The sequence below is a fragment of the Arachis stenosperma genome, chromosome 9 (assembly GCF_014773155.1).
Source record: "Arachis stenosperma cultivar V10309 chromosome 9, arast.V10309.gnm1.PFL2, whole genome shotgun sequence".
Lineage (NCBI taxonomy): Eukaryota > Viridiplantae > Streptophyta > Magnoliopsida > Fabales > Fabaceae > Arachis > Arachis stenosperma.
In genome coordinates this window covers 92555906-92561961 of record NC_080385.1, presented here as the reverse complement: position 1 = coordinate 92561961, position 6056 = coordinate 92555906, and the positions used below count along the sequence as shown (strand labels likewise).

The window sequence follows — 6056 nt, the reverse complement described above, 5'->3', positions numbered from 1 at the left end:
TTCAGGTATTTTCTGGCTGAAATTGAGGGACCTGAGCAAAAATCTGATTCAGAGACTGAAAAGGACTGTAGATGTTGTTGGATTCTGACCTCCCTGCACTCGAAGTGGATTTTCTGGAGCTACAGAAGCCCAATTGGCGCGCTCTCAACGGCGTTGGAAAGTAGACATCCTGGGCTTTCCAGCAATATATAATAGTCTATACTTTTCCCAAGATTTGATGGCCCAAACCGGCGTTCAAAGTCACCTTCAGAAATTCCAGCGTTAAACGCCGGAACTGGCACCAAAGTGGGAGTTAAACGCCCAAACTGGCACAAAAGCTGGCGTTTAACTCCAAGAAGAGTCTCTACACGAAAATGCTTCATTGCTCAGCCCAAGCACACACCAAGTGGGCCCGGAAGTAGATTTTTATGTCATTTACTCATCTATGTAAACCTTAGGCTACTAGTTTTCTATAAGTAGGACCTTTTACTATTGTATTTTTCATCTTTGGACATCTAGTTCTTAGACCATTGGGAGGCTGGCCTCACGGCCATGCCTAGACCTTGTTCTTATGTATTTTCAACGGTGGAGTTTCTACACACCATAGATTAAGGTGTGGAGCTCTGCTGTACCTCGAAGTATTAATGCAATTACTATTGTTCTTCTATTCAATTCCGCTTGTTCTTGTTCCAAGATATCACTTGTTCTTCAACTTGATGAATGTGATGATCCGTGACACTCATCATCATTCTCACCTATGAACGTGTGCCTGACAACCACCTCCGTTCTACCTTAGATTGGGTGAATATCTCTTGGATTCCTGATACACGATGCATGGTTGATCGCCTGACAATCGAGTGCTCGCCTGACAACCGAGCCAGCCATTCCGTGAGATCAGAGTCTTCGTGGTATAGGCTAGAACTGATGGCGGCAGTCAAGAGAATCTGGAAAGTCTAACCTTGTCTGTGGTATTCTGAGTAGGATTCAATGATTGAATGACTGTGACGTGCTTCAAACTTCTAAAGGCGGGGCGTTAGTGACAGACGCAAAAGAATCAATGGATTCTATTCCGGCCTGATCGAGAATCGACAGATGGATAGCCGTGCCGTGACAGGGTGCGTTGAACATTTCCACTGAGAGGATGGGAGGTAGCCACTGACAACGGTGAAACCCTTGCATAAGCTTGCCATGGAAAGGAGGAAGAAGGATTGGATGAAGACAGTAGGAAAGCAGAGAGACGGAAGGGACACAGCATCTTCATGCGCTTATCTGAAATTTCCACCAATGAATTACATAAGTATCTCTATCTTTATCTTTATGTTTTATTCATATATCACCATATCCATTTGAGTTTTCCTAACTAAGATTTACAAGATGACCATAGCTTGCTTCATACCAACAATCTCCGTGGGATCGACCCTTACTCGCGTAAGGTTTATTACTTGGACGACCCAGTGCACTTGCTGGTTAGTTGTGCGAAGTTGTGTTTATGCCATGGTATTGAACACCAATTTTTTGGGGTTCATTACCGGGGATTATGAGAGTTGTGAAAAGTATTGTTCACAATTTCGCGCACCAAGTTTTTGGCGCCGTTGCCGGGGATTATTTCGTGTATGGACAACTGACGGTTCATCTTGTTGCTTAGATTAGGTATTTTTCAGAATTCTTAAGAATGAGTTCTAGAGTTTCATGATGACCTGTTGAAATCTAGCTGGCTGAGAAGCCATGTCTAATCTTATTGGACCAAGGTTTCAACTGATCATCACAAGAGCTTATTGATCTCTATCAATCTTGCTATTGGAGCAATGATCTGCTAAGGCTTGGCTGGCATTTGGCTATGTCTAGTGTTTTGGACCGAAGCTTTATTTGAAAGCTTGGCTAGCTGTGAAGCCATGTCTAATTCCTGGACCGGAGTCTTAGACTAGCATTGCAATGATTCCTGGAATCCAAATTAAGAATTCTGAAACCTTTATTTTCTATTTCCATATAATTTTCGAAAAATCCAAAAAAAATTTCAAAATCATAAAAATCAAAAATATTTTATGTTTCTTGTTTGAGTCTAGTGTCTAAATTTAAGTTTGGTGTCTTGCATGCATTGTTTACTTGATCTTGGTTCTATTTTCAAGTCAATAGTACAGGGAACTGAAGATTCAGAACATGCAGCAGAGGAATTACACAGAAAAAGCTGGGCGTTCAAAACGCCCAGTGAAGAAGGACAGACTGGCGTTTAAACGCCAGCCAGGGTGCCTGGTTGGGCGTTTAACGCCTAAAAAGGTAGTGCATTGGGCGTTAAACGCCAGAATGTGCACCATTCTGGGCGTTTAACGCCAGAATGGCACAAGGGGGAGGATTTTGTTTTGAAAATCAAATTTTTTTCAAGTTTTCAAAGTTTTTCAAAATCAAATCTTTTTCAAATCATATCTTTTCAATCAAATGTTTTCAAAATCAATTTCTTTCCTTTTTCAAAGATACTTGCTATCAATTAATGATTTGATTCAACATTTCAAGTATGTTGCCTTTTCTGTTGAGAAAGGTTTAATGTTTGAATCATATCTTTTCTTGATAACCAAGTTATTAATTTTTAAAATCAAATCTTTTTAAAATTGTTTTCAAATCATATCTTCTCAATCACATATTTTTTAAAAAACCAATCATATCTTCTTAACCTCATCTTTTTCAAAATAGTTTTCAATCAAATCTTTTTGATTTCTAATTTCAAAATCTTTTTCAAAAATTACTTGATCCCTTTCTCACTCTTGATTTTCGAAAATCAAATTAAAGTTTTTCAAAATGCTTTTAAAATCTTTTTAATTAATTTTCGAAAAATTTCCTCCTCTCTTCTCACATCCTTCTATTTATGGAGTACCACTCCTCCTCAATGCACAATTCGAACTCTATCTCACTAAGTTCGAATTCTTCTACCTCTTTCTTCTATTTTTTTGTTCCTCTGACACCTCAAGGAATCTCTATACTGTGACATAGAGGATTCCACATTTTCTTGTTCTCTTCTCTTTCATATGAGCAGGAACAAAGACAAAAGCATTCTTGTTGAAGCTGACCCTGAACCTGAAAGGACCTTGAAGCGAAAGCTAAGAGAAGCTAAGGCACAACTCTCTGTAGAGGACCTAACAGAAATCTTCAAAGAAGAAGACATGGCAGCCGAAAACAACAACAATGCCAACAATGCAAGGAAGGTGCTAGGTGACTTTACTGCACCTACTCCCGACTTCTATGGGAGAAGCATCTCTATCCCTGCCATTGGAGCAAACAACTTTGAGCTTAAGCCTCAATTAGTTTCTCTAATGCAACAGAATTGCAAGTTCCATGGACTTCCATTGGAAGATCCTCATCAGTTTTTGGCTGAGTTCTTGCAAATCTGTGACACTGTCAAGACTAATGGGGTTGACCCTGAGGTCTACAGACTTATGCTATTCCCTTTTGCTGTAAGAGACAGAGCTAGGACATGGTTGGACTCACAACCTAAAGAAAGCCGGGACTCATGGGAAAAGCTTGTCAATGCCTTCTTGGCAAAGTTCTTTCCACCTCAAAAATTGAGTAAGCTTAGAGTGGAAGTCCAAACCTTCAGACAGAAGGATGGAGAATCCCTCTATGAAGCTTGGGAAAGATACAAACAATTGATCAGAAAATGTCCTTCTGACATGCTTTCTGAATGGAGTATCATAGGTATTTTCTATGATGGTCTCTCTGAACTGTCCAAGATGTCTTTGGATAGCTCTGCTGGAGGATCTCTTCATCTGAAGAAGACGCCTACAGAAGCTCAAGAGCTGATTGAAATGGTTGCAAATAACCAATTTATGTACACTTTTGAAAGGAATCCTGTGAACAATGAGACTAATCAGAAGAAAGAAGTTCTTGAGATTGATACCCTGAATGCCATTCTGGCTCAGAACAAGATATTGACTTAACAAGTCAATTTGATTTCTCAAAGTCTGTCTGGAATGCAAAATGCACCAAGCAGTACTAAGGATGCTTCATCTGAAGAAGAAGCCTATGATCCTGAGAACCCTTCAATGGAAGAGGTGAATTACATGGGAGAACCCTATGGAAACACCTATAATTCTTCATGGAGAAATCATCCAAATTTCTCATGGAAGGATCAACAGAGACCTCAACAAGGTTTCAACAACAATAATGGTGGAAGAAACAGGTTTAGCAATGGCAAGCCTTTTCCATCATCTTCTCAGCAACAGACAGAGAATTCTAAGCAGAACCACTCTGACTTAGCAACCATGGTCTCTAATCTAATCAAAACCACTTAAAGTTTCATGACTAAAACAAGGTCCTCCATTAGGAATTTGGAGGCACAAGTGGGACAGCTAAGCAAGAAAATTACTGAACTCCCTCCTAGTACTCTTCCAAGCAATACAGAAGAAAATCCAAAAGGAGAGTGCAAGGCCATCAACATGGCCGAATTTGGAGAGGAAGGAGAGGAAGTGAACGCCACTGAGGAAGACCTCAATGGACGTCCACTGGCCTCCACTGAGTTCCCCAATGAGGAACCATGGGAATTTGAGGCTCAAAATGAGACCATAGAGATTCCATTGGACTTACTTCTGCCTTTCATGAGCTCTGATGAGTATTCTTCTTCTGAAGAGGAAGAGTATGTCACTGAAGAGCAAGTTGCTAAATACCTTGGAGCAATCATGAAGCTAAATGACAAGTTATTTGGAAATGAGACTTGGGAGAACGAACCTCCTTTGCTCACCAAAGAACTGGATGACTTGTCTAGGCAGAAATTACCTCAAAAGAGACAAGACCCTGGGAAGTTTTCACTACCTTGTACCATAGGCACATTGACCTTCAAGAAGGCTCTGTGTGACTTAGGGTCAAGTGTAAACCTCATGCCTCTCTCTGTAATGGAGAAGCTAGGGATCTTTGAGGTACAAGCTGCAAGAATCTCACTAGAGATGGCAGACAATTCAAGAAAACAAGCTTATGGACTTGTAGAGGATGTTCTGGTAAAGATTGAAGACCATTACATCCCTGCTGATTTCATAGTCCTAGAGACTGGGAAGTGCATGGATGAATCCATCATCCTTGGCAGACCCTTCCTTGCCACAGCAAAGGCTGTGATTGATGTTGATGGAGGTGAACTGATCATTCAAGTGAATGAAGAATCCTTTGTGTTTAAGGCTCAAGGATATCCCTCTGTCACCATGGAAAGGAAGCATGAAGAGCTTCTCTCAAATCAGAGTCAAACAGAGCCCCCACAGTCAAACTCTAAGTTTGGTGTTGGGAGGCCACAACCAAACTCTAAGTTTGGTGTTGAACCCCCACATTCAAACTCTAAGTTTGGTGTTGGGAGGTTCCAACATTGTTCTGAGAAAATGTGAGGCTCCATGAGAGCCCTCTGTCAAGCTACTGACATTAAAGAAGCGCTTGTTGGGAGGCAACCCAATGTTATATTTTATATATTTTCCTTTGTTATTTTATTTTATTTTGTAGGTTGATGATCATGAGAAGTCACAAAATCAATTGAAAAAGCAAAAACAGAATGAAAAACAGGAAGAAAAACAGCACACCCTGAAGGAAGAACCTACTGGCGTTTAAACGCCAGTAAGGCTAGCAGGTGGGCGTTTAACGCCCAGTCTGGCACCATTCTGGGCGTTTAACGCCAGAAAGGGGCACCAGACTGGCGTTAAACGCCAGGAACGGGCAAGAACCTGGCGTTAAACGCCAGAAATGGGCACCAGCCCGGCATTTAATGCCAAAATTGGCTCAAAACATAATTTTGCATGACATTTGGTACAGGGATGACTTTTCCTTGACACCTCAGGATCTGTGGACCCCACAGGATCCCTACCAACCCCACCACCCTCTCTCTTCTTCACCAATCACCTCAACACCTCTTCCCCAAAAACCCTTCACCTATCAAATCCCATCTTTCTCTTCACCACTCACATCCATCCTTCATAAAACCCCACCTACCTCACCCTTCAAATTCAAACCACTTTCCCTCCCAAACTCACCCTCCCATAGCCGAACCATAACCCTTCCCCCACTCCTATATATACCCATCTTCACTCCTTCATTTTCCCACAAGCTAAACACCACTT

The 6056-nt window shown here is 41.2% G+C and overlaps 1 non-coding gene across 1 annotated transcript; it reads right to left on the bottom strand.

The window, feature by feature from the left end:
• Positions 1-3536: 3536 nt before the first annotated feature.
• On the bottom strand, positions 3537-3644 carry LOC130953866 (small nucleolar RNA R71). Its single transcript, XR_009076027.1, has one exon. It is a non-coding gene; the product is annotated as a small nucleolar RNA R71 (small nucleolar RNA).
• Positions 3645-6056: the final 2412 nt, after the last annotated feature.